Consider the following 21,210-nt stretch of genomic DNA (forward strand, 5'->3'; position numbering starts at 1 on the left):
GACAGAGGCGGTAACTCGCCGTGGTTCTTCAGAAAATTAGTTTTACACGCACATATATCTATATACTATGTGGGGAGGGGAATTTTTAAAGGAAAAATAAAACCCACCACTCTGAAATGGCATAGAACAGATATGAGCCTTGCAAGCATGAGTCGCTGTTAGTGATTCTTTGAGCTACGGTGTGTGTGTGTGGGCTAGAAGCAAGGCTCCAGCCGATAAACCACGTCAGAGCCATAGTGAAAAGCCTTCCGCTCTGGGCAGCATGTGTGGCCAAGCTGAAAGAACACCATTTATTGGAAGGAAGGTGCTACATATACACAATGAGGTGTTATATTTATTATTTCTATTTTAAATTACCCATTGAAGAAAAGACAGGGCAAGAATTTTTAATGAGGTCCTGGGTCACAGCGGGTTCAGAACCCTAGAGGGGATCATGGTAGGGTCCCGACTGTGATACGCATGATCTAGGGTAGGTTGAGAAACCCCCACAGCCTCCTTTTCCTCATTGGTGTTGCACAATAATAAGACTGCACAGCTTCAGGGAACTTCATTTAAATTCTGTGTTGTCATCTTTTATTTTCTTTTTTTCTCTTTTTTAAAAATATGTATTTTATTAATTTATTCATATTCCATCTCAGTTGTTATCCCATCCCTTGTATCCTCCCATTCCTCCCTCCCTTCTGCTTTCCCCTTACTCCCCTTCTCTATGACTGTGACTGAGGGGGATTTCCTCCCCCTGTATATGCTCATAGGGTATCAAGTCTCTTCTTGGTAGCCTTCTATCCTTCCTCTGAGTGCCACCAGGCCTCCCCATTCAGGGGACCTGGTCAAATATGGGCACCAGAGTTCGTGTGAAAGTCAGACCATACCCTCCACTCAACTGTGGAGAATGCTCTGTCCATTGGCTAGATCTGGGTAGGAGTTCGAAGTTTACTGCACGTATTGTCCTTGGCTGGTGCCATAGTTTGAGCAGGACCCCTGGGCCCAGATCTGCCCATCATAATGTTCTTCTTGTAGGTTTCTAGGATCCTCTGGATCCTTCTATTTCCCCATTCTCCCATGCTTTTCTTATCTAGAGTCCCAATTTTATTTTCATCCACATCTCCTGAGCACCATAGTTGACTGGCTTCTAAGACCCACAGCTACAGTGGCGGGGAAGATTCCGGCTACATCTGATGGCGTGAGCTCAGATTCACCATTCTGTAAGTGAGAAACGCAATCAGAGCCGCAGTAAAAACAGCTCTTCATGTGGCTTTGGCTCTCTGACTTAGTGAGACAGATGCTTATCCATCTCAGAGGTGTGAATGGAAACGCGCCATGTGACTGCTACCTAAGGAAGCAGTCGTCAGATCTGATGCCCTCCAAGTAAGGCTTCCCGTGTGTGCACCAACACACAACTTGTTATATATTTCTAAGAAATGTCAAGAGTAATTTAAACCCATCAAGGGAATGTACCACCGTCCCAGGTCCACGGTACATCAGCAGCTGAAAGCTCCTGGGGCTGCTGGTCCCTTCTTTAGAAGAGGAGGTCAGCAAGCCTTGGATTCCCCACGGCAGAGGACAATCACGTGATCATGGCCAGCAAACTTTGCAGGGTCCTTTGTAAAGCCATCTTTCCATCAATACTGACTTGTGAGGGGAATTCTCATCATTGCTTTTAACTTGACTGTATTAGTTATTTTCTCCTTGTTGTAACAGGATACCCAACGAAAGTCGGGGGGGGGGTTAACTTTGAATTGGAGTAGAAAGCATGGTGACAGGGCAGGGCAGCTAGTGTTTGGCACACTGTCTCCTTTTTATTTGTCCTAGAATGGCACTTCCAACAGATAGGATGGGGTTTTTCTACCTCAATTAACACAACCTGGAAACTCCTTCTAAAAATATATCCAGAGTCTTGCCTCCTAGATGGTTCTAGATCCTTTGAAATTGACTATTGGTATCAACTTTAATAAGAATGTTAAGGCTGAGAGAAGGAAAAAAAACCCCTGCTGTGTAGACATAATAGGAACCAAAGCAACATGATTACAGAACTGAGGTTTTTCAGGACAGCACCACATGCTCCGAGAGCATCCTTGGTGCTTCTTAAAAAACAGTTCTCACAGCAGAAGCTACAGACATTCTGTACAGAGGCATTTGGGAAGGCTTGGTCCTTTCTCCTTCAGGCCCTCTCATCCCTGGGCTGGATTGTGCTAAGCTCTGGTTCCAGTATTCAATCAGAAGAGGCAACAGTATTCTGCAGCCCAGGACACCTTGCGGTGGCACAGGACTTCCTCAGTGAACTCCCCACCGAGAAGGGAGTGTGCCCATTAGCAATGGTAGGACACAGTGGTCTCCATGGTTGGTTCTGGGCCCCCTCACTTCTCACAATAAGATGAGTTCAACAGTTACATTTCCAACAGTATTATTAATAATAAAATGGGTACACCATGGTGCTTTTATTTTCTCTGTGGGCTCTTTGCCCTGTGCTAATCTATTCAATGATTATATGGAGTTAGGTACTTGACAGATGGAGGCTCGAAACCCAGAGCTTCTAGATACTCCTAATCACTAGTTTACATGGCTGCTCATCACAGTTGCACTTCTAGACACTAGCTCTAGACAGTAGCTCAGGTGGCTGCCCATCACAGTTGCACATGCGGCTCTGAGTACTTGCATACTTGGTTGACAAGGGTCAGGTCCTTTGGAACCTGACTCTAACTTTACTGACAGGCCAAGTGTGCCACCCTCAACAGCTATGGTACCTACTGGAGCTCACGGGCTCTAGTTTTCTCTCAGAAAGGCCTGAATCTGAACTTTCTTCATCAGTACTAATCGGGTGGTGTGAGGCGAACTGTCTGATCTCCCTATAGACAGAATATAGCTGAAGAGATCCTGTGGGAAGTAGTCTCTGCCCTAGCCTTAGTAGTTAGCATGAAATAAAATGTACTTGTGGCTAAGAAAAAAAAAAAAGCAAAGATGCCCTGTCTGGGGAAGAGCGGGTGTTTAAAGGGGAAAACGGGGATGGAGGCTGGGTTCTTTCAGTTTCTTCGCGACTTTGGTTCAATGTGTAAGACAAGACCTCCATGTACCCATTTCCTCATTTCTCAGAAGCACCCTAGTGTGCAACCTCTCCCACCACCAAACCCAGCCTCCTCACGGGGCCCACCCTGCCGCCCACTCCTACAAAGAGCTACTGAGGGTGTGGCGTTTTTAGGGTGGCTACCACAGGTGCTGGACCCCCCCCCCCCCAAGAAACATAGGTAAGGTGTTGGTATGAGCCTTGGGCATGGGGCAGCCGGGAGAGAACTGTGAGGGTGGCCTGGAGGATGAGGGGAGAAAGAGAGGTCATATTTGGCATTAGCAGAGGCTCAGCCTCTCCAGCCTGGAACCTGGGAGGGCGTGGTCCTTCCAACAGAAGTGTGCAACGTGGGCCTGTCATATTCCCTCCTCCCCACTTCCTTCTAATCACTGTGCGTCCCTTACCTGTTTACTTGGTTTGTGGTTTTAACTTAGATGCGGTTAGAAAGGTGTGGTCTGGGGACAAGTTCTCTACCCCGTGGCTCCTCTGCCCCAGAAATGTTCTACTTCTTCTCCGAGCAGAGTAGGGCAAGGCTGGTGTAGCAGATGAAGGGGGGGAGGGGACTCGGATTCAGTTCCTGTGAGTGGGTTCTAGGAAATGGTACGTATGACAAGCTCCCAGATGACGGAGAAGTACAGATGATTCACGGTACGCAGAAGGCCAGCTGCTGGAGACGGGCTGGGCCTGGCCACAGAAAGCGTTCCAGTCACATATTCCTGCATTTGTGTCTGATAAGGGTGGTTTTTGAGTTCCTAGAGTCTTGGCCAACTTCTCACGTGCTTATTCTCAACACATCGTAGAGGTGGGAAAAGGGCATATGCTGTCCTGCTCTCTTGCAGTGTGCAAACGACACATGAATCAAACATCTGGGTGTGGGGGTTGGAATAGGATGTGGTCACGCTGGTGAAGTCCTCTGGTCCAGGCCGGTTTTTGTGATGGTAAAGAGATATCAGCCAACGCCCAAACCCTCTGAGGTCAGATTATTCCTGAGTGAACCAGATGTTAGTGACCCGGGGGGGTAGGCACCAACCATATCATAGCAGCTGTGCCAAGAATGTACGGACAGTGCTGGGTGTTGCCGCTCAACTTGTACCCGCTTGAGACAGGGCCTTTCGTTGTTCTGCACTGTGTGAGCCAGGCTAGCTGGCCTCCCATCTCTCTGTAGGAGCCCTGGGTTACAGACATGGCCTACCTTGCCGCTCTGCTTTCCACGAGTTCTACCCGTGGGAACTCAAGCTTTCATGCTTGCGTGGCAAGCCTTTTACCTACTGAGCCATCTCCCTACTCCTGTCCCATAACGCTTAGCACATTTCCTCAGTGACTAGTAATAACCAGAGTTGCTTCCCCAAGTGCTGATCCAATCTATGCAAAACCTGTTTATTTTTCCAAAGCATTTAGCTAAGGCCTTGTATGTAGAAGGTGTTCAATACATTCTTTTGTCAAGTGTAAAAACACCACTAAAATAACATTCATACATTATAGACTGTATACTGTAGAAAATTCAGACTATATATACGTCATAGTGACCACCTACAAATATATGTTATAGGAATTTGCAAAGTTCAATAAACAATGTCTTAAAGTCATTCGTGACATCAGTACTTATGGAACTACTGCAAACGTTTTGGGCATGTTACTCCAGTTTTCAGTTAGGGCACATTTATGACAGATGGATGACTTTCTAAGTTTTTCATCTAATCTGTCGTTTTGTAGTCTGAATGGAAAAACCACAAAGAATGAGTTTAATATGCAAAACATCCAGCTTATAAGGGGATGTGTAGTGCGGACGAGGCAGCTGGGAGGCACCTGGGTACCAGAAGGAGAGAGAGTGAAGGGCAGCTCCAGGTGCGCGAGGGTAGCTGGCCAGGGGAGGCCGAGAGGGGTGGGGGAGGCACGCTCTTCTGCAGATGATGAATATCAATAAATGATGCAATCTCTGCGGCACCTGTGCCATTATGTGTGAACGCATGCTTCCATGTGTACACTGATAAAGTGCTCGTGTCTCCATACAACTTTATCAGCACTGTAACTTGAATTTTTACATATTAGGAAATAGCCTTTTTTTTTTAATTAAAAAAAAAAGCACTTGAAAATGAATCTCAGCATTCTTGGTGAATGAAAATTAAATAAATACAAAGGAAGGACATGACTGCTCCTAGGTACGGTGGAAGAGAGAAATTTTTTGTAGGTAAAAAGGGAAAGCATGGGCAGAGCCAGGGAGAGTCTGGGAGAGTCCAGAGTGAGATTGACCCTGAGCCATGAGAGGAGAGGGAAGGAGGGGGAAGGGGGGAGGGGAAAGGAATCACTGACCAACAGCCATGGCCTGGACCAAGACACCAGCCAAGAGGGTGAAGTGTAGATCAAAAGGGCCGGGGATCCAAAATGGCTGGGTTATAAAGGAAAGATTAACTTGGAGACAGGCAATCCAGCCGCTGAGCTGAAGAAGTTTAGGGTCGAGGGTAGGGTACGCCAGCCGTACCCTGGAACAGGTAGGGAGTGAGGGATGCTAGGAGAACCTGCCCATTTGGGTATGTTAAATAAGCACCTTGGCTATTAGTCCGGGTTTTGAGATCTGTCACTTGGACCGTACACGAACAGATGGAGGCCTATTATTTGCCTAGGGGACCAAGGTTGCAGACATGCAAAGATAACATTTTTAGGCAGAGGAAAAAAACAAAACAAAACAAAACAAAACAAAAAAACAAACCAGAGGTTAGAGAAACCTCACCAAGTTTGGAGGCCCAATAGGAGGTTCTTCTACATGCCTGAGTGAGAGATGGGGGTGTGAGATGAGGAACGTGGCTGGAAAGCAGACACACACTGCCGACCAGGTTTCCTGTCCCTCTTGCGAGCTTGTCGTCAGAGAAGAAGGGCCTCTTTAATGAGCTTTAGGAACAGATCTGACCCCGGGCATGTGTGGAACCGTTGCTCAAACCATGTCCGGCCAGGACATCTAGTGGTAGTGTCTTTTGAGTCCCCCTCGAGAAGACGAAACAGGAGAGCAGTGGTCCACCCACGGGGGGGGGGGGGCGCGGGGAGCGGGGACAGCCAAGGTTTGATGCAGCCACCTGGCTTCAGATGGGGGGAGAGACGCACGGCATCCACAGGACCCCAGCAAAGCCCGGCCAGGAAGCATCTTCTACAGTCTCCTGCAAACACCCTGGCGGTGGGATTCATTTCCTTTCAACACCACACGTTTAATTGCTGTGTGATGTCACCAGTGTCCCCTTGCCTCATGCCCTATACAGTCAGATCACATGTTCTAAAAGGCCCTGTTACTGTCCCTTGTCCCTCTCATCTTGATTTGCATCCTCCTTGTAACCATAGAGGCTCCAAATTTTTGTACTTATTTCTTGCACCCCTAACTTCCTATACCACCCCGAGGCCCCCAGCCTGCAATGCTTTGCAATGACTTGGTGCAGGTGGAGCACAGATTATATTTGCCTTCAGTTACTTACACCTTGCTGAAATCCCCACACGGACCCCAATGAAACACAGCACAGCCTCAAACCCCAGTGGCCTGTTTTGAATGCGTTGTACCCCATCTTAGCGCGGTTCCCTTGCGCCATTTACCGTCTCTTTGGATCGTGGTGTTTTGGTGCAGTACCCATCTCCTGCGAGAGCCCATTGGCCTCTCCCAGCTTCCAGGAGCCTTTCAGCCTTTGCAGCTGAAGATTTGCTTACTTAACCAGCATGGAAAAAAAAAAAACACTGGGGACTGATCTGCACCTTGCAAACTCCCTTCGCATTTTAAGCAGGGGATTTTCCAAACTGACTTGCCTCACTGTCCTGGTTTGTCGGCTTAAATTATGAAGCAATTAATATACAGCACATAAAACTGTCCAGTCTGTTTGTTCTTGCTGTCATATAGTCAGTAATGATGGCAGGGACTGACTAATGAACGGCCCGAGGATCTGTGTACACACACACGGGGGGGGGGGGGGGGGGGCATGACAACAGATGTAAGTCATGGCTCTGCGAGAGTGTCCCCATTCATTTGCCAAGGCTTCTCTCATTTATAGCCAGGTCCTCCCCCGCTCTTCCTCTCTCTCTCTCTCTCTCTCTCTCTCTCTCTCTCTCTCTCTCTCTCTCTCTCTCCTTCTCCATTCTTTCAAGCCTTTATGAAATTTAAGCCCTGTTTCTCGTTTCACTGAGAGCCCTTTAAGGAAAGACATTTTTCATGCTTCAGACCTTTCCCAATCTCTCCTAAGCAGCTCCGCGCTGCTCTGCATTGTATCTTCCATGGCTGGCCGACTTCCAGCGACAATCCTTTAAAAATCCCTTTACAGTTTTAAAGGAGAATACAAGCTCTCATTTACCACTGGATCGAGTCAGAAAATAAAGCTTAAGGCCTTGACAGGCCTGGATATTTTTTTTGAGGCCTAAGTCTGATTTATGGCGGTAGCCAGCAAACCAGGCTGGTGAAATATTTGCTGCTGCTCTCAGGGATATGGAAAAATGAAGTGTGAAGTTCTGGGGCGAGCGGGCCGCAGCCTCCCAGTCACTAAACACTCCCACCAAGTTGGCAGGGGAACAGAGTCCTGTGCTGCAAGATGGACCTCAAAGGAATAGGAGAGGAGAAAAGGCCTGTGCATCGTGTCAAAATACTGCCAAGGCTTAGCGCGGGCCATACGTTGTGTGACACAGGGTGGGATGTTTATGAGGGGCTTTAGGGAGGAAGGAGAGGAGAAGCGGTTTCTTCCTCCTTTGTTTATTCTGTTTTCTTTACAGCTCCCCTGTAGGGGTTTCTGTGCAAGCAAAGAAATTAAGGCAGCAACAGGGATGTAGGAAGTCGCTTAAGCCCCCTCCATAAAATTGCTCTGATTGAAAAATACGCCCTGATTAGAGAGAAAGCCCTGGCTTGCCTAAGGGCTTGTAGCTTCTAAAATGAGGAGACAGACACACAACTTCCCCAGACACTGGGTCCCTAGACCTGTGAGCGTGGGATCTGGGGTGCGCGCTCCCACGAAAAGGGAATTTCCTAGAGATAGGAAGGAGGTGGGTTTTCCCCTCAGATAGTCTCAAAGTGAGTCACCACAAACACACGGTGGGTGAGACACTTGGTGCTTTTTCCCTCTTTTCGTTATTTAAATAAACAAATAAGTAAATATCAGAACATCCATTTTTTTCTAGATTTTATTTTCAGGTTTCTGCAGTATAGTATTGGATACCCAGGGTCCCCCTTAAAGGTCCTTGTCTACACTCCACAGCTTTTCATACTGGAAAAGGGTGCTGTTCTGAGGACAAGCAGGTGTTTTTTGCTGTTTCCTAAAGTGAAAAAAAAAAAAGCTGTGTTGTTGGTTGATACTATTGATAAACCAAGGCCAGAAAGGACAGACACAAGAAACATGTAACTCATTTTCTTCTCTGGAAAACTTATCTCTGGAAAATCAATTTCAAAATTTGATTCATTTTGAGAATTAAAATCTTGCGCCCCACCCCCCCTTTCACCTGCTCGATAGAGATTTATGTTTCAGTGAGGTGCCACCGTCACTTAGGGCAGTTTCAGTAACTAGAGGAATCTTTACTTATACCCGAGAGTAGTCATCCCTCTGCTTCTCACTAAACCACTAGTAAACATGCCTAGTCTCACTGGAACAGACGCTCGCAGGCCTACTCTGACACCCCCAACCCCCCAGAAACTACCCCACTCATTTACTTCCTTAGCACACAGCTAAACCCTGAGGTCGGTTAAGTCAATAAACATTTCTGATGCCTACCATGGATAGAGAGTACTATTGGGCAAGAAGAGTGTGGGGTCAGGTGCTGGAATGGCAACAGATTTCCGGTCCTAGACCTTAAGACACACACACAGCTTGACAGAGGAAGACAATGGACCCCCACCCAGTGTGGTCAGGGAAGAGAAGGAGACCTGGGCAGAAAACCTAAGGCGTGCTCTTGCTCCCCAGCACAGTTACTGTAACTCTAATTGTGCTGCAAAGCATGAGCCTTGCAGGAGGCTGTGCCCCCCCCTACAAGCCAGGTAGCTCACTCTGCAGATGGGGAAAGAAAGTCTTTGTGGGGGTGATTTGATGACTTTTCAAAGACCACAGAGCAAGGAAGCCCAGAGCTAAGCCTCACAGCCCACACCTGAGACTGAGTCCTGGTCTCCTAGACCCAGACCCAACAGCTTTGCTACCTACCTAGACTCCGCGCTTGTCATCAGCTAGAGAGGGTTTTAAACAAAAACAAACAAACAAACAAAAAGTGACAAAATCGCATCAGCAACTGTAATTTGAAGAGGCTTGGGTACAGAGGCCACAGAACACTTAGCACTCCATGTTTGGAACACCCCCCCCACCACCACCACACACACATACACATACACAGTTTGGCTTTAGGGAACTAGCAACAAAGCAGATCTCTGCTCAGGGAAATTAAGAAATGCAGGGCCTGAGGGAGCAAGCAAGGTGGCTAGGTTTCCAGTGTGGCGGGCCCAGGGCTTGGTAACCAACATGCAAAAAGCCATCCTGGACCGTTCTTTTCTCTGTGGTGACTTGCCTCACACATACAGGCTTTAAAACAACAACAGCACACACACACACACACACACACACACACACACACACACACACACACACACACACATAAACACACATCCCGTTCACATATTTTAGCAAACGTCCTGGCTTCCCTCCACTAGTGAAACGAAAGTCAGGGTGAAGTCATTTGGGGGCCACTAGAGGAGAGTTCTCACCCACCGTGGCTGGCCATAGATTTAAATGTCTCACAGGAGACCCAATTAAACATTAATGAGACCCCAATTCACCAAAGCATCGTATTTTCTGGTCTTTTTCATCACTCACGCTTCCCCAGCAATTTAATGATGAGTTTAGGATACGATCTCTTCCCACAGGCTCGCCTCCCACCTCTTCTATTTTTTATTGTACCTCAGTCCTGGAATTTGTAAATGGCTTAAGTGTCTGGAAATAGCATAGGAAAGATTTTTCTAACCAAGTTACTAGTTGCTTTCTGCACAAGCCTTCGTGTTGCTGTGACACAAAAGTACTGGATGGGAAGGCTTGTAGGAGCCTCTCCATCATTTGACAGCAGTGAGCCTTCAAGATGGTCCCATGTCAAGGAAGGACCCCCAAATCCTGTGGGGGCACAGCAGGTGCTTCTCTGGTTTTGCCCCAGAATGAATCCTGCACGTGTCATGCTTCATAACGACTCTCTCTCTCTCTCTCTCTCTCTCTCTCTCTCTCTCTCTCTCTCTCTCTCTCTCTCTCTGTTTTGTAGGCTAGAGGTTAACTTTGGGAGCCATTCTCAATTGCTCCTCTGCACCTTATTTTTATTTTTTACGACAGGGTCAGTCAGTGAAACGGGAACTTCTTTGGCTAGGCTGAGTGGCCAATGAGCTCTAGAGCTCTGCCTATTTCTGTATCCCTGGTTCTGAGGTTACTGATGTGTGCCACCATGCTTGGCTTTTACATGGGTCCCAGGATCATAACTCAAGTCTTCACAAGCAGGCAGCAGGCTCTTTATCAAATGAGCCATCGCTCAGCCCAAACTGTCCATCATCCCAAGCAATTTCCTTGGGAGACATCACTGGACTTGCCTGCTAGATCTTTAGCTTCCGGACCTACCCTTCTCTGAGCTCAGCGGAGGGAGAACACACTTTTGGGGCCGCTTTCCACCTTCCCTTTACGACTGCCCTTCTCAGACTCTCCACCTTGGGGCTGCTAAAGACACCCTCCGATTTATCTCGGGCTCACTGGAAGGCTTCGGCCTGGGGTCTGTGTCTCTCCCAAGTTTCTCTTCTTTGAGATCTTTTCAGGGGCATTTCTCCCAAGGGAGAGTTTTAGGAGAACAAAGCGGTGATCTCTAGGGAGAGACAATTCTGGAAGGCAGCAGAGTGAGCATTTCCCCCTTGACACAGAGATCCCCAGTGTATGCACCTATGTGCATATATGTGGATAAAACCCACTCATCCACATTCTCACCCATCTGCCCCGTGTGAACAACAATTCAGAAACAAAGAAGTCGCCTGGGACACTCATAACATCACTGGAATTTGAGTGGAAAGATGAAGCTATGGTTTCTCTGAGGAAAGCGAGCCTGACTTGGCTAATTGCATTGCCAGCGACACCGCTATGCTGTTTAGTTTACTCACCAGACATTTCCCATCACTGTACAACATAATCTATTCACACACAGAACACACGCACTGCCAGGCAGCATGGCCTCTGCCCCATCAGAACACATCGAGAGGGACTGAGATGCCATCTTAAAGCTGCGCTTCACAAATATTCTTTTAGGGCGTCTGCAAACAAACCGCTGAGAGATTTGGAGAAAGGCTGGAGACAAAGGCAAGGAGAAAGCTCGTGCCTACAGAGGAGTTGGGCTTGAAAGACAGCCTCCAAGTTGCAGGCATCTGGGTCTGGAAGGATGGCTCAGGGGTAAAGAGTCCTGGGCTTTGAGTTCCAGGAACCATGTCAGGCTGTCCACAACTGCCTGCATCTCTTGCAGCCTGGAATCTGGTCCTCTTTTCTGGACTCCATGGTCACCTGCACTCGTATGTACATACCCAACACAGACACACATGGTTACACACATTTAAACGTATATGTGTAATTCTATGTAGGTACTTAAAAATAAAATTTAATTTTTAAAAAGACATGTAGTATTCAGGCAAGAGGTAAAATTAAAGAGAAAAACTCTGAGAAGGGCACCTGTAAGGGAAGGTGGGACAAGCATGTTGGAAGTGTGTTCTCGGGTTAGTGAGTTCAGGGAGCAGTGTGCAGGGAAGCCGGGAAGCTGAGGCTCTGTCAGTCAAAGCCTGGGATGTCATCTGTATCTGTCTAGCCCCCACATCCTGTGTGGATTAGCTTAAAGTTATGTATACCTTGGTGAGCGGTGTTGTTTCGTGGGAGAATATGTTAATTGCTCAGGTATGTTTTATCTATGGGGGTACCCTAGAATTTATCCTGGCTTCTAGCAAGGGGCCAGGCACTGTGACATATGCCTGTAATCCCAGCACTGGAGAGGCTGAGGCAGAAGGATCACTGTGAGTTCCAGGCCATGCTGGATAACATAGTGTTTTGAGTTCCAGGTCAGCCTGGGCTACAGGGTGAGACCTTGTTTCACTCTGGAGAGAGAGAGAGAGAGAGAGAGAGAGAGAGAGAGAGAGAGAGAGAGAGAGAGAGAGAGAGAGAGAGAATCCGGCAGTAGATTTTCATAAAACTCAAGTACTAGTTAGCTAATTTATGTTCATATGCACACACACACCACACACGGGTGTGTACAGGTGTAGAAGTGTGCAAGTGTATAAACATGCATGTATACACAAGTAGAGGCTAGAAGAAGGCCCCAACTCCCATGAAGTCGAACTTAGATGTGTTTACAGGGTGCCTGGTTTGTTCCATATGTGCTGGGGTCTGAACTCTGCTTCCCCCGATTGCACAGCAAGTACTCTTAACCACTGGACCATCGTCCCTCCAGCGCCCTTTAATCTAATTATAAAACATATTTCCAACTTGTCTATAGCATCGTTGACCTTAACTATTCATTTAACCAGTTGCCTCACAATAGGCTTGGAGAATATAGTCTGTGCGTCAGGCAGGTGGTCCTGAAGCTGGGCAGTGGAGTGTTGAATGCTGGCCCCAAAGCATCCAGGCTGGGGTTCCTTAAACAAACACTTCATAAAGCAGAGACGTTTCAGACACTGCAAGGAGCAGTCAGCACACGGCAAAGGATGCGCAATAATTTAGTGCCCGTGTAATGCCCGAGGTTGCTGCCTAATTTACTGCTATCTGGCCTGAGCTACGCCCCCATTAATCTGTCAGTTGAATGTGCTCTAATTATGCATCTTGTAACGTAGTATGCTACAGCACGCTGTGTTGGAGGGGAGATAGAGCCTCAAGATTTACTGCGTAATTGCTGTTAATCTCAGGGGATCTCCAAACTGGAGGGAAAAATCTGCCTTCTCCCAGCTACCAGGAATGCCATCCAGGGCCCAGCAGGAGATGCCTTTGGCGGGAGGAGCTGGGGCCTGGTTCAGGATTCAGGGCAAAGCCTGGTAACATGCGAGTCATCTTGGCATGTGGCTTTAATCTGGACCGCCTGCAGTCCAGAATACATAGCATGTTTGGTCTGTTTTCTTTTGAGTGACAGTTAAGAAGCTTATATCACCCCCAAACTGCCTGTTGCAGTCTAGCCTCGCCCCCTCCCCCTCCCCGGGGAGGGGGCGAGGCTAGACCATTTCCAGGATGGCTATGGAAGTGACACAGAGGATTTGGAGGAAGCGCAGGGTTCTGGAGGGCACCACTTTTTGTTGAGAAGGTTTATTTTGTTGAGATAATCTCTGTTAATAGCTCCCCAAAATCCTTGGGGCCAGAGTCATGGCTCAGTGTGTGGAGTGTGGCCTTTGCCAGTGGGAGAGCCTGAGGTCACTCCATAGCTGCTGGGCGTGGTCTTGAGTTGGTAACACCAGAGTGAAGGAGGCAGAGACTGAAGAATCGCTGGGTTTCACTGGCCACGCCAGTCAAGAGCAAGAGGACTCGGTAAATTGCGGGACCTGAGGTTTTTTTCTCCAGCCTCCACATGCCTCACATGCATGGCCATGCACACTTATGTTCACTCTTACATACACAGACATGCACACACACATACACATATAAATACACATTTAAAAATATCCTATTAGTTATTTGTTGAAATCCATATTTAAATTTCTATTACATTTATTTACTGTGTATACACGCGCGCGCGCGTGTGTGTGTGTGTGTGTGTGTGTGTGTGTGTGTGTGTGTTGGAAGGTGCATGAATTCTTGGGAAAGCTGGACATCGCTAATCTTCTCCCATTGGCTTCCCTCCCCTCATGCATTTCCTGATCTCTCAAACTTGGGCTTCCCGCCTTCCGGCCTGGCCCTCCTTCACACCTCTGCGTTACCAGCAGCTTGTGGACAAGTCAGATAGTAATGATTAAAAAAAAAAAAGCTTTCAGCTCCATTAGGACAGATGACCTCACAGTAGAAAGGCTACAGCTGCGTTCTCTAGCCTTTCCTCTCTGGGAAGCATTGCTGTGGTGACTTTGGGGGAGACCTTATCACACAGAGCCTGTTTTTCAAAGGGCAAGGAGAACCATCTCCACCTCAACAAGTATCCATTTTCTTCTTATCCTTTATTCCTAACAACTAGTGTCACAGGCATGGCTTCAGAATGTGATTTTGATCTGCACAGAAAGACAGACTGTAGGCTGATTTCCAGTTTCTGTGTTACCTCTCAGTCACGTCTAATCTAGTTCTTTTGGGGTTCGTCTTAGTAGGCCTCACATAGAAGGCAAAATATTTCACTTCACTGCCATGCTACAGACTAATAACAACTACCAAGCCCTTACTGTTCGGTTGCAACTCAGACAGGCCTCCAGGCACTGGTGAAAAGGATCATGGGATCTTTAAATGACCTCAGACACATAGGACTTTGGGTTTTACGGACAACCTTTAAATTCTCTGCTAGCAGCCCCTGACTTTCCTTTGACCACATCGGAAACCCAGCTCTCTTAAACACAAACTGAGGCCATGATGAGTTATGTCACTTTGGTGATATATCTCTCAGAATATTATAAACTGGGTAGCTCAGGTTTTCATTGCTTTAGAGATGTCTGCAGCCAGAGATCTAAGGACGGAGAGTTCATGTCTCTCCATTAAGAAATTCAATTCATATTTCGCTCAGCCTCGGCCTTTGATTGATCCTCTGGATCCGTCATGCAGCAGTCCGTAGGATTATGAAAAGTGATTTGTCTAATCTGCCTGTCAGTCCCTTTTGGGACTCTATATAAGGAATAAAAAAAAATAGCCAAACCAACACTCTCTAGCTATTGGTCTCATAGCGGTTTGCTTAGCGTTTGCCTTTCTGTTCTGGCTGAGTCTAGTGGAGAAAGAGCAATTTGATCCATGGAGTGTGGCAAGAGTGTTGTCACCATCCACAGACCAATTCATCTGCAGGATTTCACGTTGCACGTATCAGTGCTGGAAGTGGCTTTTAATGAAATCTTGAGCAAAATGAAGTTAATATTTAAAGGGGGGAAAAATGAACGCAGAAACATCTGCTTCTGGTTCCAGCTGGCTGGGGGAATCATGGTCGTGTAGGATTTAGGTTGCCGCATAGAGCTCTTGACCCGGTGGGTAAATTATGGGTGACCTGAGTGAAGGCTGGGTTGAAGACTGACCCAGGTCTTAGGCGGCTGGTCTATCTTCTCTGGATGTGAACTAGCCTCCCTCTGACCAGCGTTTTCTCTCCTTGTAACCATCAATTCTTCCCACCTTCAAAGCCACACTTTTACCTAGAAGCTGTGAATAGTAAACTGCCCTTGGGCTGGGCTTGTACTTCCCACAGTAGCTTCCTCTTGGAGGATACCTCCTCCAAGTGATAAACACACCCGTGTAAGGAGATGTGGCCAAGGCAAGGCGGTCCTCTCAGACACTTTCAGGAGGCTGTGCCTCACCTCAAAGTGTTAAGCTGAGTGGGAGATTTCTGTAGCGGTTTGTTAGGGAGATATTCGGAGCCACGAGGGGTTTTCACATACCCGTGACTTCAAGCCCGCATTGCACTCGCTAACTTCTTCTAAACACAGGCTTTGCCCTACCACAGGAACCTGGCTTTAACGGGTCACTTGGACCAAAAGGTGGTGTGGAGGGATGGGCCGTGAGGAGCCTGTGAGGCTCAGATGCAGGTGGGATTAGACGGGGGCCCTGCAGGCCACTCTTCGGAGTCTCTTCTAGCCTTGTGTAAGCAGCCACCCTGTAGGGCAACTTAAAGCAGGTCATTGAAGCAGCCTTAGCAAACTTTACTATCTCGGGCATCTGCACAAGAAACAAGCTTGACGAAGTGGAAAGGCACTTCTTACTGTCTTGTATTGCCTTTTTCTCCCTGTGGGGTGGTGAGAGGGATTTAGCACTCAGGAAATGTTAATATCATGTTACCTATGTAAAGTTGCGATCTTTGCTATTTTATAAACCAAGTCATCTCCCATCTTAGTGTTCTCTGTCGGTTTACATCCAAATCTTTCATAATGCCGCTCCCCCCTCCCCCCGCTGCTCAGGGCTCCTTCCATATTCCCACTTTATTTTGTATTGGGGTGTCATTTGAACTGAAGGGGAGCATTGGGGCTGGGTCTAACGGTGAGCTTTTGAGTCTGTCTTTGCATCCTGCCATTACTTTTAAAAACTGAGCTGCCGTTGTGTCTAGCTTCTATAGTCATGGAGGGAGTATGACTGGATGCCCCTTTTCTTTCCCAGGGTTACTGTGAGGTTTAAATTGGAAGTACAGGGTCAGAGAGAGGGTTCCATGAGTAAAGTATTTGTCTCGCAGCACGAGGAGCTGATTTCACCACAGAAGCTTGCAGTGATCCCAGCACTAGAAGGGTAGAGACAGCCAGCGCCCCAGGCCTCACTGTTCAGCCAGCCTAGCCAAAATGGTGGGCTCAAATTTCAGTGAGAGACCTTGCTTCAAAAAACAAAGTGGAGAGTGATAGAGGAAGACCAATAGTTGTCCCTTGGTCTACACACACACACACACACACACACACACACACACACACACGAGCACACTTGCACATACACATGTGCATACATATGCTCATACACAGTTAAAAAAAACACAGGAGCACACTGCTTGGTACTTGGAGCGTAGGTTACATACCGTAACACCTAAGTCTATATCATGAAGATAGAGCAGCAGTCTCGACTATCTAGGGAACAGCATCTATTTCTACCTTCACTTGTCAGCATATACAGATGCTTTAAGTTGGCCTCTGTAGAGCCCCGACGCCTTAGGAGTCCTCAGATGTGGGTTAGTGGCCCCACGGCACTCGCTTTGCTCTGAGAAACATTGAGTCATGACTTCAGCTAGGCAAGCGCTTACATTTCTCCGAAATCTGGTCTCTTACCATCACGTTGGCCACGGTCCCACCTTCTAGGATAATGCGCGTTACAGTAGAGACAGACTAGAACTGATCGAAGATCTGGAATGGAGGAAACGGAAAGCCTGTCAGTCACCCCCACACCCCCAATTAGGGCTGCTCAATCTGGCCATGTTATTATGCACAACTTCAGGACCGAGTAACCACTAAAGACATATTACAAATTGAGCTCCATCCACACATACACAGTCCTTCATGGCAGACAGAGCAGAGCAAGCCATGAAGGCTTGCTTGCTGGAGGGAGTGCAGAACCCCCCCCCCACACCTGCACCCTTCACCCCCCCACACCCCCATCCCCTGACCGAGGCAGAATGATCTCGGGAGCAAATGTGTAGGAAAGACCCATAGTGCAGCCATTTGGAAATCCTGTTTCAGCAAGCATTTTGGTCTGCTTCTCTGCTTCAGTGGCAAACACGATGAGCAAAGGGAGCTCGGGGAGGAAAGGGTTAATTCGCCCTCCCTGTCCATGTCCATCACTGAGGGAGGCAGGGAAGAAGCTCAGGAAGGGACTCAGGCAGAAGCCATGGAGGAATTGTTGTTGCTTCCTGGCTTCTTCCCAGTGACTTGCTCAGCTTGCTTTCTGAGACAGCTCAGGACCACCTGCACAGTGATGGCTCCACCCACAGGGGGCGGGGGCGGGGGCGGGGGGCGGGTCCCTCCCACATCAATCATTAATCAGGAAAGTGACCCCACCCCATTGAGTTGATTTCCATTCCTTTTTCCCAGGTGACTCTAGCTTGTGTCTAATGGACAAAAACAAAGTAACAAACACCCCAAACTATACAGCACAGAAAGCAGCAGAAAAGAAACTTACCAGCAGCAAACAGGAAATGAGACAGACTCAGTGGCCTCCTGTAGCACCCCTGTGGTTTTGGAAGGGTGTACACACTCAGGAGCACCAGAGAGGGCACTAGCTAGCCAAGTAGCTTTGAGTAAATATGTGGTATCAGAAGCTAGGCTTAAAAAAAACTGGGCTTGGTGGAGCAAGCCTTTAATCCTAGCACTGAGGGAGACAGAGGCAGGCAGATGGCTGTGAGTTTGAGGTCACGTTGGTCTCTAAAGGGAGTTTACGACAGCCAAGGCTACACAGAGAAACCCTGTCTTGAAAAGGCAACCAACCAACCAACCAGCCAACCAAACAACAACAGCAACGAATCCCAAAGCGCTGGAGAGATGGTGGACACGTACCGCTGTCGAGGAGGACCTGGGTCTGCTTTCCAGTAACTGACTTAGTTGAGTGACTCACGGTGACCTGAGGACACAGTGTTCTCTTCTGACCTCCTCAGGCACCTACACTCCTGTGCACACACAGAAGACACAGTTATATTCAGGTAATTACAAAATAAAGTAAAATCTTAAAAAAAAAGATTAAAAACAAAAGAACAGATATATCAGCCACTGAACAGTGTGGGGAGATGGGCTCTGACCGAAGGGTTAGCCAACAAAGGGACTTGGTAATCAACTCTGGACCAAACCACCAGCAGCCTTTTGGGGGGCGGGGTGGAGCGGCAGACTCCAGCTTTGCTCTAACATATTAACTGATATGTTCAGTTTTCAACAACAACAAAAAATTAAATGTCATGCAAAGAAGCAGAAAAGCATGATTCATACTCAGAAAGAAAAAAAATAGAAAAAGAAAAAAAAAAGAAAAGAAAAGAAAAGAAAGAAAGCAGGCCAAACAAGCTGTCTTTGAGGAAATCCAGATTTGGGACTTAGCCGACAAAGACTTCAAAGCAGATATAATAAACATGTTCGAAGAGCTAAGGGAATCCATGTTTAAAGAATCAGAGGCCGGCGTGGTGATGACACATCAAATGGAGAGTGTCAGCGAAGCCGACTGAAGCTGTGGAGTTGAAAAGCGCAATAAGGGAAATGAAAAATTTGCTAGAGTGCCTCAGCAGTGGACTTGAAACAGCCGCAGGAGGACCCTGCAAACACGGCGAGTGACATGGGAGGGAGCAGGAGGGATAATAAAGCCAGGGAAGAGACAGGAAATTCAATGGCAAAAATAAAAACATAACATAGCCCCAGACAGTTGTGGGCCACCGGGAGGTGTCCTAAGGCACAGTGAGTGAGCGGGAGTCTCGGGGGCGGAGGCGAGGGAGAGGAAGTGAGCAGACTACTTAAGGAAGTGATGCTTGTAAGATGCCCAAATTACACGGTTGGCTTAAGTATTCAAAACAGCTGGCCGCGGTGGTGTGGCACATATCTAAAATCCAAGTACTTTGGAGATGGAGACGTGAGAGTCAGGAGCTCAGGGTCATTATTAGAATCATAGCATGTTCAAGCCCGGGCTACCTGGCCTCAAAATAAAATCAAAATAAAACAACAACGAGGGGGGGGCAGGGGCGGGGGGCTGGAGAGGGCACTCCATGCTAAAGAATACGCGTTGTTCTTGTGGGGGCCCCACGCTTGGGTGCCAGCACCCATGTTGGGCAGCTCTCTATTGCCTGTAACTCTGGTTGAGAGAGACCCCATACCTCTGGCCTGGGCAGGCCCCCTGTAGTGCACAAATTACACCAACCCCATAATTAAAAATTAAAATCTTCAGACAACAGCAGCAATCCCAGCGACTCAGCAAACAAGGCGTACAAGAAAAGAGCGACCTATGTCCCGACATAAGAACGAGGAAACTGCAAGAGTAGAACGCTTCTTATATGTGAGAACCATGTGACTACAGACAGATTTCCACCAGAGACACTGGAAATTGAACAACTTATGACACAGTAAAAGTATTAGGAATAAAACCCACACTGAGTGTATTGTTTCATGTTCAATGAATGAGCTCTCTTTCAAACATGAAGCTGAATTAAATGTTTTCCTGAATAAGCAAATGAGAGAGTTCACTGCTAGCAGATCTGCTTTACATGAAATGTCAAAGGAAGACCTTTAGGCTGAAAGAAAAGGGCACCAGAGAGAGACTTGAATCCATAAGAAGAAATTTTTAAAAAAAATCCACTGGAAAAGGTAACTACACAGATAAATATAGATACTGTATTGTGTTTTCTCCTTTTTATTCTCATGTCAGATAATTGCATAAAACAATATTTATAAAGCTGAAGTTCTGGGCTTATGTAAGGATTTTATATTTGTATATATAAGACATTTAAAGCTGCATATAGAGCATAAAAATGTAATGTATATGCACTATAAAAATGTCCTATATGTGTTTATGTAAAGGAACAGAGAAGAGGGCACGGGGTAGAGCTATTTTGGAGCGAACTTTCAACGTTGTTGGGCATTTTATTAGGATTGGCCCGGAGAGGAAGGTGATAAACCAAGTCTCAGTCTATGGAATGGGGTGGGGGAGAGGGAACAGCTCCACAGTCAAGTGTTTGCTGCCCAAACAGGAGGATCAGAGTTTGATCCCTAGAACCTCAGTGGTGACTGCTTGTAGTAATCCCAGAGCTGGGGAGGCAGGGACAGGGCTGGCCAGTCGGCCTAGCCCATTTGGGGAGCACCAAGTCAGTGAAGGACCATCTCAATAAACAAGGTAGGATAACAAATGAGACAATAATTTTGAAAGTGTCTTAAAGGCCAATAAAAATGTTAGAGGGGCACACTACAAAATATCTAGCTGATACAAAAGAAGGCAACAAAGGAGGAAGTAATGACAGAAAAGAAAAACCCTGGCAGATGTAAGCCCAGCATCTCTGTACCGAGGATGAAGGTAAATTGATGTGTCCAAGGTGTGGAAACTGCCATCCCCCATCAAAAGCTGGACCCTGGTGTGTGTTATTTTGCACACACTGAAAAATAGATTTTTAGAGAACTGAAACAATAAAACTGGTTATTATCCTACAAAAAAGGAATGTTAAGGAAGTTGTGCCTACTGATTTCAGACCAAATAGACATTGGGATTATAAACTGAAAACAACGGGGACAATTTACAATATCATTTGGGAGATCCATTGTAGAGATAAAGTCATGACACTTTAAACTTTAAAACACCCAAGGACAGACTCCTAAACTGTAAGAAGCAAAAGTTCACAGAAGTGAAGGGAGACATGGATGACTCAACAGTCATACTTAGAGACCATGGTACCTTAATCAATAAATTGGGAAGGTGAATAGACAGCAGGGAAGAATGTACTGACCAACAGCATCAACCCACTTGGCCAACTCACATCTTTTGGTGCATTTGCTCCCACTGCCCTCACAGGGCACACATTCTTTTCAGGTATGTAGAATGTGTTACCCAGGACAAGCTATGTGCTAGACTCATAAAACA

General features: G+C 47.1%; 1 protein-coding gene and 1 long non-coding RNA gene across 4 annotated transcripts in view; one reads left to right on the plus strand and one right to left on the minus strand.

The window, feature by feature from the left end:
• The window catches only part of RUNX2 (RUNX family transcription factor 2), a 316,982-nt gene that overhangs the window by 240,060 nt on the left and 55,712 nt on the right, over positions 1–21,210 (plus strand). The gene's annotated exons all lie outside the window — the stretch shown is intronic.
• LOC311581923 lies at positions 8,237–19,277 on the minus strand. The gene is made up of 3 exons (XR_014773933.1): positions 18,168–19,277; positions 16,947–17,021; positions 8,237–8,326 (listed from the first exon to the last, which is right to left on the minus strand). It is a non-coding gene; the product is annotated as an uncharacterized lncRNA (long non-coding RNA).

This window comes from Acomys minous, assembly GCF_964271855.1.
Source record: "Acomys minous genome assembly, chromosome: 13".
In the NCBI taxonomy this organism is placed as follows: domain Eukaryota; kingdom Metazoa; phylum Chordata; class Mammalia; order Rodentia; family Muridae; genus Acomys; species Acomys minous.